The sequence below is a fragment of the Dasypus novemcinctus genome, chromosome 10, assembly GCF_030445035.2.
Source record: "Dasypus novemcinctus isolate mDasNov1 chromosome 10, mDasNov1.1.hap2, whole genome shotgun sequence".
In the NCBI taxonomy this organism is placed as follows: Eukaryota; Metazoa; Chordata; class Mammalia; order Cingulata; family Dasypodidae; genus Dasypus; species Dasypus novemcinctus.
In genome coordinates this window covers 113963845-113974983 of record NC_080682.1, presented here as the reverse complement: position 1 = coordinate 113974983, position 11139 = coordinate 113963845, and positions in this window count along the sequence as shown.

The window sequence follows — 11139 nt, the reverse complement described above, 5'->3', positions numbered from 1 at the left end:
ATTTCACTTTTCAGCGTTTTCTGTTCTGTTCTTGTATACTCAGGTTGTGTAGGGTTTTTGTTTTTGTTTTGTTGTTGTTATTTTAAAGAGAAAAGGAAGAGTGTCATGGAAAGCTTGGGAGGTGGATGCCTGTTTTTCTGATAAAAAAAAAATATCCATACAACATTTTGAAATAAAACGCAGAACTTGCACATCTTCCTTGGGGAATTTATTTTGTACAAAGAATGTGAAGATTTTCTCTGGGTAGCTGAAGAAGAGAAGTCAACTAACCTTATAATCTATGGAAATTCATCACCTCTAATACTATAACCTTGTAATATGTAAAGTGTAAAAAATTATTTAGACTGTCCTTGCCCTTTAAAGGAAAAGGAAGTGGGCAATATTTGTCATGTGTCTACCATCTGTCCAATATGTTATAATTCTGTCTAGTTTAGTATGGGTAGCAATCTTACAAAGCAGATTTAATTATTATTCCTATTTACGAATAATGAAATTGGGGCTCATGAAGTTGAAGATGCTTTTCCTTTGGCCCTTTCTATTCCTTATCAACTGCTATTACCTCCACCTCTCCTGAAAGTTTCCCCTACCTTACCTGAGAGAGTTCATTATTCACCTGTGCTTTATACATGCTTTTAATATCTTATCACTGTATTTGAAATAACTTTTTTTCAGAGATCATCTCTCTTACTAAAGGATGAATGTCTAGATAGACAGAATTGTGCTTTTCGTCTCTGTTTCCTTTGTAATGACCACAGAAATGTTTCATTTTTAAAGTGAATGCCACAAAGCTTCTTAGAAAAGGAGTCAGAATTGAAATTTAATAACTTTTGATTCTGAAAGTTTATGATGCCAAATTTACAGACAGACAGAAATATGAACACATTATTAAATAATGCACTTTAGCCATACAATTATATCCAATTTACATACCTAATATAAATATACCAGTGCTAAGGAGTAGGTAGACAATTCATAATTAATGCAAATCTGGGACATGTGCAGGGTGGGGATAGCATACAGCTCATGTAATAAGCCAAAGAATGTTTCTTTTAATTCACTGGTTTTAAAAAGTATTGTACAACTACTACATGTTAAGCCCTATGGGAGGTAGAAAGTGAAAGATGGAAACAACAGGGATCCTCCCCTTTTGAAGTTTTCAGGTAATATGATGCAAGGAAATGAGCATACACTGCAGAGTATTTGGGTGCTAAAATTAATCCTCAGGATCATTGTGAGGATTAAAAGAGACAGCACGTTACTTTTAACGGATCTGTACTTGGTGCTGGGGTTTAGTGTATACCCAGGGGACCTGAATCTCTGGACTGACCATGTGATAGCCAGGCCCTGAGCCTCAACAGACTTCAGCTCCTACACTCTGGTTTATTGGACTTACCCCACTCAGCTAACATGGAGGTAAAGGTCAACCACCACACCAGGGAGCCAAGAGTGCCTACATCTGAAAGCAGGAGGATTGCATCCAGCATCCATGTGGAATCTAACCCCCCTCTTGACATAAATGTGGAGTGGACGCAACCATTCTAAGGTCCACAGGATGGAGGAATAGCGTATGGATTAGAGTGGACTTACTGATATTCTATACATGAACTACTATGACTAGTAATTGAAGAAAATGTGTCATTGGTGTGGAGAAAGTGGCCATTGTGGCTGCTGGGGGTAGGGAATGGGAGGAAGAGGTATATCTGGGGGCATTTTTGGGGGTTGGAGTTGTCCTGGGTGGTGCTGCAGGGACAGTTACCAGACATTGTATGTCCTCCCATGGCTCACTGGGTGGACTGTGGGAGAGTGTGGGCTATGGTGTGGACCATTGACCATGAGGTGCAGCGGTGCTCAGAGATGTACTAACCAAATGCAATGAATGTCTCATGATGATGGAGGAGGATGTTGTTATGGAGTGAGGAATGGGGTGAGCGGGGTGAGGGGTATATGGGGACCTCATATTTTTTTTAATGTAACATTAAAAAAATAAATAAAGACAAAAAATAAAAGAGATAGCACATAATATAAAGCCTGGTGGCATATAATATAAAGCCTGATTTTCATCTGGATAGATGAAAATCAATACTAGTCCTCATATCCAATGTAAATATGAATGTCAATATAAGTAGAGACTTAGACCACTAGAGGTTCAGTGGAGCAAGCAAAGGAGAAGGGTATATACAGTTTTATGATTTTGCTCCCTAGAGGACCTCTGGCAATGTCTGGTCATTTTTGGTTATCACACCTAGGGATTTGCTAGAGGCTTCTAGTAGGTAGCAGCCAGGAATGCTACTAAACATCCTCCAAAGCAAAGGACAGATCCCAGATCAAAGAATTGTTTGGATGAAAATGTTAATAGTACCGAGGCTGAGAAATCTGGAAATAGGCATAGGGCCAGACACAAACATGGCATAGATATATAGCTGCAAATAATAATAAAGATATCGATGCAAAGACAGAGTGACTACATGATGTTAGTGCTAGAGAAATGATTCTTACACTTGATTATCATTTTAGTTTCCTGGGCTGTTGAAAGCAGATGCCATGAAATGGGTTGCCTTAACAATGGGAATTTATTAGCTTACAGATTTGAGGCTGAGAAAAATGCCAAATCAAGACTGGCTGCCAGCGATCCTGGACTCCTCTGCCACATGGCAAGATACATGGCAGCTTCTGCTGTGTCTCTTCCTTTTCTTCTGGATTTCTTTGCTTTCAACTTCTTGCTTCCTTGGCTTTTTGTCTCTCTCCGTATTCGTTCCATTTATAAAGAACTCCAGTCAGAAGATTAAGACCCATCCTGAATGGGGGGTGGGGGTGGGGGTCACACCTTAACTGAAGTAGCCTCATCAAAAAATCGTACTTGCAGTGGGTTCTCATTCACAGGAATGGATTCACTTTAAGAACATATTTTTTTGTGCATACGTACAGTTTCCAAACATACCTCAGGGACTCTTTGGACTTGACAATCTTCATAGTTGCTTCCAATGCTATGGAACTGCTCTAGGAATCTATGAATTATTTGGAAAGGTGATACATAGTGTGCCCTTTTTAAAGAGATCTGTGTTACTGTTCCTGGAATTAAGGTGATGAATAAGCAGCAAATGAAGGGTTTCATTGCACAGATCATTGTTGCTGAACCAATGTAATTCTTCAGAATTGCAATTATTCATGATATTAGTTTTATACATCCTACGAGATTAGTAGAACGGAGAGGTGAGCATTCTTTTCTAAAGACAGAGTGGTCAGGAATTCCCTCTGTCTGCTGGTTCTCATTCTGAAGTATCAAAGCTATAAATAAACCAATCTGAAGGCAGACAGATGGAAGCATGAAGGTGGAATGTTGGAGTTTATCACATAGAGCAGCTTCAGCTTTGGAAGGGGACTGAAACCAGGAGTCAAATCAATCGAGGAGATATCAGATGACCCAGGAGCCAAGGGAGGATCAGAAACAGAATGGACATGGGTTGAGGAGTTCAATTCAATTCCACTAATATGGATTGACTACCTCTGATGTGCTTAACAACGTGCTAGGTGCAGGGAAATATAAAGATTACATAGACAAATTTGGAATGAATTTACCCTCAAAGAACTCATACTCTAGTGAGGAGAGAAACATGTAAAACGATTAAATTACATTGCAATAAAAATGGCACCATGCTCTATATGGTCTTCTACTCCTTGTTTTTTTCATTCAACATTATGTCTTTAAAATTTACCCACGAGGTTGTATGTAATTAAAGTTTATTCGTTTTTACCACTGATTAATTAGACATCACGTGAATATATTATAATTTTTATTCCCAAAAGTAATACAAAATAAGTAACATATTGCTCAAGAATAAAAGCAAATATGCTTAACTACAAAAACAAAATGAAGGGAATTATAAACTCAGAGATCAGGGTAGTAATCTTTGAGATGAAAAGGGAAATATAGGTAGATCCATTAATAGTGGTGGATTCATAATTATTTTATTATAATGTTTTAGTATATAGATAGAAATACATAAGTACAAAAATACATATATCTGTAAATATAACACATATTCTTTTCTATGTTATATATTGCCCTATAAAGTATATACACATGGGATACAATGGTCCAAGAGAAGAAATTAAAATTACTTATTTTGGTTGGCTGTAAGGAGGATGAGACTTGCAGACAGAAATACTTAAGAGTGTGTTATCTGAGCTGGTTTTTGCAAAATGTATAAATATTTACCTCTTTCAGAGGGAAAGGGCATTCCAGGCAGAAGAAAAGATGCTCCTGCCCTATAAACATTTTTGTATATTTCTGCACCTCACTCTTTCTATATCTCTGAAAGCACGATATGCTTATGAACACTAAAAATTGTTAAATGAATAAGTGAGCCTATTTAGATTGCTGGAATATAAAGCGTGGATGTGTGCCTGTGAGAAAGTTGGAGGAGGTGGGGAATAAGGTTGGGGAGGCAGAAAGGAGCTGCTTTTAAAGTCTTGATTGCTGTGCAAAATATTTTAGGGACATATTAATAGAAGGTTTAAGTAGCGGAAGGACAAATTTGGATTTGAATGATAGATCGCTCTGGCCACAATGTGAAGGATGGCTTGGGAATGAGGAAGGTAAGGTCCAATGGGAAGCAGGGAGGCTGGTGAGGAGATTGAAGTAGTCCCAGCTGGAAATGATGAGGAGGCCAGCCCAGGAGAGAGCCCGGTGGGGATTTTCAGACTTAATGAGGAGCAGGCCAAGTGGGCAGCTTCTATGCTAGGGCTGGAGAAAAATTGCCAATCTCCAGTTTCCTATCAGTGTGAAAGAGAAGAGTGTCCTTCCCCAAGGCTTTACAAAGATTATCTTGTTTTTCTTTCAACTTCTTGGATTCTAACTTTGGTTAAATGTGCATTGCTTGTTTGGACAATCTTCTTCAGCAGTGCTTGCAAAATCATACATTATCTTATGATGGCTTAAGGCACATTTGATTTTTTTTTTTTTTTTTTTTTTACTGGCTAAAATTCAGGGCCCATCTTTTTTTTCTTGTTTTGTTTTGCCTAGGGAATATGAAAATGGTCCTCCAAAATGACTAGAAAAGCTTGCTACTGAATGCCTTGGCTCTGACTCCTTTTTCAATCCTGGCATTTCTCATTCCTACCATAAATACTTGATACTTCCGTGGGTGCTGTGATTTGCTAACTATATCCTCCCTTCAGGATGGAGACACTCAACCCCAGGTGCCGGGAGGGAGGGCAGCTGATGGCTCTTAACTGAAAGACACTTTGGAAATTGTCCAGCTGAAAAGAGCAGGCTTGTTCAAGGACACACCCATTCCCAGCAGACAACCCCTCAATTGCTGACCAAGGGTGGGTGAAAGTACCTCTACCTGCCTGCAGGGAGGACAACTCCCTGCTGCAGACCTCCTGGGAGAATAGACTTTATTGCAACTACATCACAGCTGAACTCTTCCCTCAGCCCAGTACTACTCCCTTCATTCACCCTCAGATAATTGGTCACTCCCCAAAAAACTTCATCTCAGAATTTCTTTCTCTCAGGGAACTGGAACTAAGGCTTCTGACATGTGCCTGGCTCCAGGATGGGTGCGGAGATAAAAGTTAAAGCAAGCAGGACATGTAGGTGTGTGTGAGGGTAGAGAAGTGTGTGTGTACTGTTTGAATGTTAGATTGGTATTCTTGGATAGCACATTGGGAAAATCTAAGATGTTTCGAGAAGATGTATCATAACCTTTTTAAACCACTGGGGTAGTGTGCTCATATCCTCTTAAGAACAAGAGAGAGATGATCTGAGGATTGGCAACATTTTTTGTCCCCAGATATGGGTGTGGTCTTAGTTATCCTTCTCTAGAGGATTTACTATGCCTCCAAGCTTTGCTCTTAGGAAACATGAATTTAGTCTTCAAAAATGTTAGGGGCTTCTGCTGATATCCAGGCTGAGTGGCTTTTAACTTTGTATATTGAGACATGCTTTCCTCTCCTGTGTATATACAAGGAAATTAAGGGAATCGTATTAAAGGATGGCCAAATTCATGGCTTCAAGGTAGGAGGGTCACTTTGTTTTCTTATAATGGGCCCTAGAGCAAATTTGAATAAAGAATCCTACTTGTGCCTTCCCTTTTGCTTACCACCCTTTAAAAAGTCAAAGGGGTCAATGAAGCTCAGCCCCTACACTGAGAGTGATCATTCAACGGAATCATGAAGGCCACTGTTTTGTTTTGGCTATTTCAGACTTATGTTAACATAAATGAAAGGAAAAAACAGATGAAAGCATTTGCTTCATCAAAGACGTTGGGTAAATTGCTTAGCTTAATCTCAGTTTCCTCATCTATAAAATGAGAATAATAATTTCTAAGAGGTTGTGATAATCATGTACATTAAGGCACAGAAAGTACTTAACGGGAAAGAGTATGTAGCAGTTTCTCAATAATTAATAGTTTAAGTACATGCACAGAAATAAATTCAAGTACAAATAGAATCCAGGCAAAAACCATAAATGATGGCCTTTCAGAGGAGGGCCCTGGCAAAGACCTGTGGTTTCTATCTGTTGGCTGATGCTTGAAGTTCTGTTACCATTAGAGCTTTAACATTTGTTACAAGGATTTGACCCTTAAAAAAATAGAGCTCTGATGGGTAAGGAGTAATGTGGTATAGAAAGATCAGCACTCAATGGGCAGTTATGACACTGAGCAGTCATTCTAGTTCTGCCTCCAGATGACTTTGAGACCTTGAGGACACACTATCTCTGTGAACTTGAATGTACAGGAGAGAAGCATCAAACCTATCTTGGGCTATCAGGGAAGACATCCTTTTAAAAGTAGGGGAGAGGAGGAGAGGAGGAGAGGCAAAGAGAAGGCCTAGGGGAGCCCACAGTCCTGGGGATGAGAGAGAGCATAACACATTACAGGAGCTGAAGTAACTTTGGGTTCACTAAAATAAATTGTGCAAAGCAGAGAAGAGAAAATATACATAGAGAAATAAGGGGTGGCAAAATAATACAGGCCTCATTCATCTTTGGACTCAGTGCCAGAAATGATCATTGGATCATCAAATAAGCGGGCGATGCTTTAAGCTGTTATCCTCTTTTTCTACTTCATTGTGAATGAACACTCTGTGAGCAAGTTTCTATAAAGGGCTACAGGAAGAAAACTAAAAAGCACTTGAAGAATTAAATTGATCTGGAAAAATAGAACACCTAAAAGAAGAGAGTTCTATGGGAGAATAAAGGAATTAACATTCTATTGATTGATTGATTGAACATATTCACTGACCCACCTGTCATGTTCCAACTACTTACTGTTCTAGATCCTGGGCATATGGCAGTGAATCAGACAGCTCAAGCCCCTGGGCTCATGGAGGCTGACATGCACTAAGCATCTTATCTGTGCAGCATCTCACGTGCTGCCCACAGAAGGCAGCTCAGTACACAGGAGATGGCTCGGGATGGGCTATAAATTTATCTCTGCAAAGTGGAATGCCCCCTCCTTTTTTTCAATCACTGCCAAATGTTCTGTTTATTTATGGCTGTGGAAAGGATAATTAGATATCCTGTTTATCCTCAGATTTTGTGACAGCATTGCCATCAATTTGCCTTGTTCACAAGGGAAAAAAAACAGTTCGTTTGCTCGTGTTAACATGGCAATGGTATTATTAGTAAATTAAAATAAGTAAATTTTCCTAGTTATCTAAATTATAGAAAATATGGCAGGTGATCTTTAATAGAGTTTTTTCCTTTCCTTGGCCAACTTTGAAATGAATATTCTTAGGTTAAAGTGAAAAGGTCTCATAATATGAAGAAAGTACCCAATTTGGGGTCTAGCTCTACAAAAAGGTTCATTTTAATTGTGTTTTGGGGGAGTATTAAAGACCTCACCCAGGAAGAAATGTGATTTGATAATCTGAAAAAAATATTAGCAAGGTGCAATTTTTAAAGTTTAAGAAACCAGGTGTGCAGGGAGAAATCCTGAGCTGGGAGCCAGGGTGTGTTTTTATTTCCACATTGAGACTAATCTTGAATGTGACATTAAGAGGGTGATTGGAAGTGGGGGGAGGTATTGACCTCTAATAGAAGAAAACCTGGCTTCTAGGATCAAATATCTGAAAATCTGTCAAATGAAAGATCAATTAAACTTGCTTTGTGTAAATCCAGTAGAATAGGACTGACAATAACCAGAATGATAGTAATAGAGGTGCTACAAGTATTACTACTATTGCTGCTGCTGTTACTACTACTGCTGGCCAATTGTTATGATAGTAAGGATTATCTGCATTTTAGCTTTTACTGGACCTTTATTATATAACAGGCTGCTCTAAGTTCTATTCATGTATTTCTTCATCTAACCCACAAAACAATACTGTAAGTTAACTACTATTATTATCTCCATTGCCCCAAATGAGGAAACTGAGGAAGAAAGAGGTTAAGTAATTTTTCCTCAAGTAGCATAATTAGTAATTGACGGGGCCACAATTTCACCCCAGTTAATCTGACTGCAGGATCCATACTAATTAAAAGCAATATTCCATTTAGAGTTGACCAAGGCTTCTTGAACCAAAAAGGAGTTCTCTGCCCCTAAACATTATCAGGTAGAGTCGAGGTGGAAAACCTGGTGGAGGGCACATGGGTGCTGAAAGAGGATATATAAGGAAGATCACTTTGGGCACTCTTTGATCCTGAGAGGTTTCCATCAATATGGGCTGCTCCAAGAGTAAACCAAGTTTGCCAAAAAAGGTATTCAAAAGTAGGACTGGACTGAATCATAATCAGGAGCTTTAGTTTTTATTAAATATATATATATATATATATATATATATATATATGGATGCATATACTTTCGACCTGACCATAATCAACTGGGACAGAGCTGTCTTCATTCCTTCTGTATGCCCCTACTGTCTACATAGTATAGGTGCCTCATATATGAATTGTCATTACCACTGCTGCCACTACTGTCATCAGCAAAATTGCCATCACCAAGGCAGTGCAGAAATTTGAAACAAAGCACCAGAATTGGATGCTGAAGTCCTTGGCTCTGTCCGGTGCTAGGGATGCAGCCACAGCCAATGAACAAACTTCTGTGGCTTCACTTTTATTTATAAAATGTGGGAAACAATGGTACCTCCCTGACCATGTTAAAGGTAGGAGTCCAGAGTCTCATTTGAAGGCATTTTTACCATTGTAAGGAAAATCCAGTTGAGTTTTAATTATTATCCCTTATCATTCAATGCAGCTGGTGTTTCAGTTTCCTAGGCGGCTGAAGCAAATACCTTGAAGTGGTTTGGCTTAAACAATGGGAATTTCTTAGCTTACAGTTTTGAGGCTGAGAAAATATCCAAGTCAAGGCATCAGGAAGGCGACACTTTCTCCTCTAGACTGCTGTTCTGGGGCTGGCTGCTGGCTCCCCTGGGCTTTTAACTCGTCACATGGCAAGGCACATGGCTGCATCTCGGGCCTCTTCCTTCTCTGTTTCAGCTTCTAGCTTTCTGTGGCTTTCTCTCTATGTCTACCTTTTTTTCTCTTAAAAAGGACTCCAGTAATAGGATTTAGGCCCACCTTGATTGAGGTGGGACACACCTTAATTGAAGTAACCTCATGGAAAGATACTACTTACCAGATCCACAGGGGTGGATTAGATTTAAGTACATGTTTTTCTAAAGTAACATATGACTTCAGACAACCACAGCTAGCATTTGCAAACCTTAGATTTGTTAGTTACTAGCAAGCAGACCCATACTATCTTTTTGAAGGCTAAAGATTGTTCCATTGCCCTTTGTCAATTACAATTTAACCACTTTTTGTGACTGTGTGTTTCTTTAGAAATTTAAAGGGAGGAAAACAGACATTGGGAAAAATATCTATATCTGACATTCCATCACAAATGCTAGGTTTCATTTTTAAAATGAAAAGACACATCTTTTTATGCCATCCCACCACCATCTTTATTTTCGTGAGAGTTAACCAGGCTGTATTTTACAATTAAAAGAGATTTCCTCCTGGGTGCTGAGGGGAACCCAGGGCTGTCAGTGAATGACACCACCACTAAAGCCTTGCGCCCCAGCAAGATAAATCCTGGTGCACCACTCACTGACAAGCTGAAGTGAGGAGATAAAGGTGACAATAAACAAACACCAGGAAAATGCTCACTGCTTCTGGGGAAAGGTTGTACTAGTCAATATATCCACAATGCTTTGTTTGGTTTGCTTTCTTTTTCTAAATCACCCTTTGAAAGGTGGATTCAAACAGGCCTTTTAAAAACGAGTGTAGCAGGGTTGAGAACACATGTTGTGATTCTGCTCGCTCTCCCCCTGTTCTGTTGGCTAAAACAGGGAAGTAGAAAAGACGTATCTGTCAATCTCATGGGGCGGGCCTCATTGCTGAATTTGAAGACTCAAGGCATAACTTTCTTTGTATATGTCAAGGAAACAAGGTACAAATGGTTTTCTGTCTTTTATACCTTATTCTATATTGTGTATCAAGGCTTGGCTGATTTTTAAAAATTATTATTTTTTATTTTTAAAGAAGCTTTAGATTACATAAATGTTACATAAAAAATATAAGGGATTCCCATCTGCCCTACTCCCTCCCCCTCCCACACTTTTCCACATAAACAACATTCCACATTAGTGTGGTACATTTATTAGAGTTGATGAACACATATTGACGCATTGCTACTAACTATGGACCACTGTTTACATTATAGTCTACACTCTGTCCCACACAGTTTTGTAGGTTATGACAAAATATACAATGGCCTGTATCCACCACTGCAGTGTCATGCGGGACAATTCCAACGTCCTGAAAATGTCCCCATATTGCACCTATTCTTCCCTCTCCCATCCCTCAGAACCTCTGGTGGCCACTGCCTTTATATCAATGATAGAGGCATTCTACTGCTAGAATTATAAGATGTCTATTGATTTTTGACTTGTCCTGAGGAGTTACTGGGTGATGGGAGAAATATTAGAAAAAAGAAAAGCAAAACAAAAAACAAACTTTTTTTTAAAAACCCGCAAATATAATAATGTCCCAATTTAATGAGATTCATTGAAGCTGGGAGGTTCATCGTTTGAAGATTGTATGTCTTGGATTGAGAAGCAGATATCTGAATTCTGGAGAGGCCATTGTTATTTTTCTCACAAAGAATGTTTTATTTGAGCTTGCTTTTC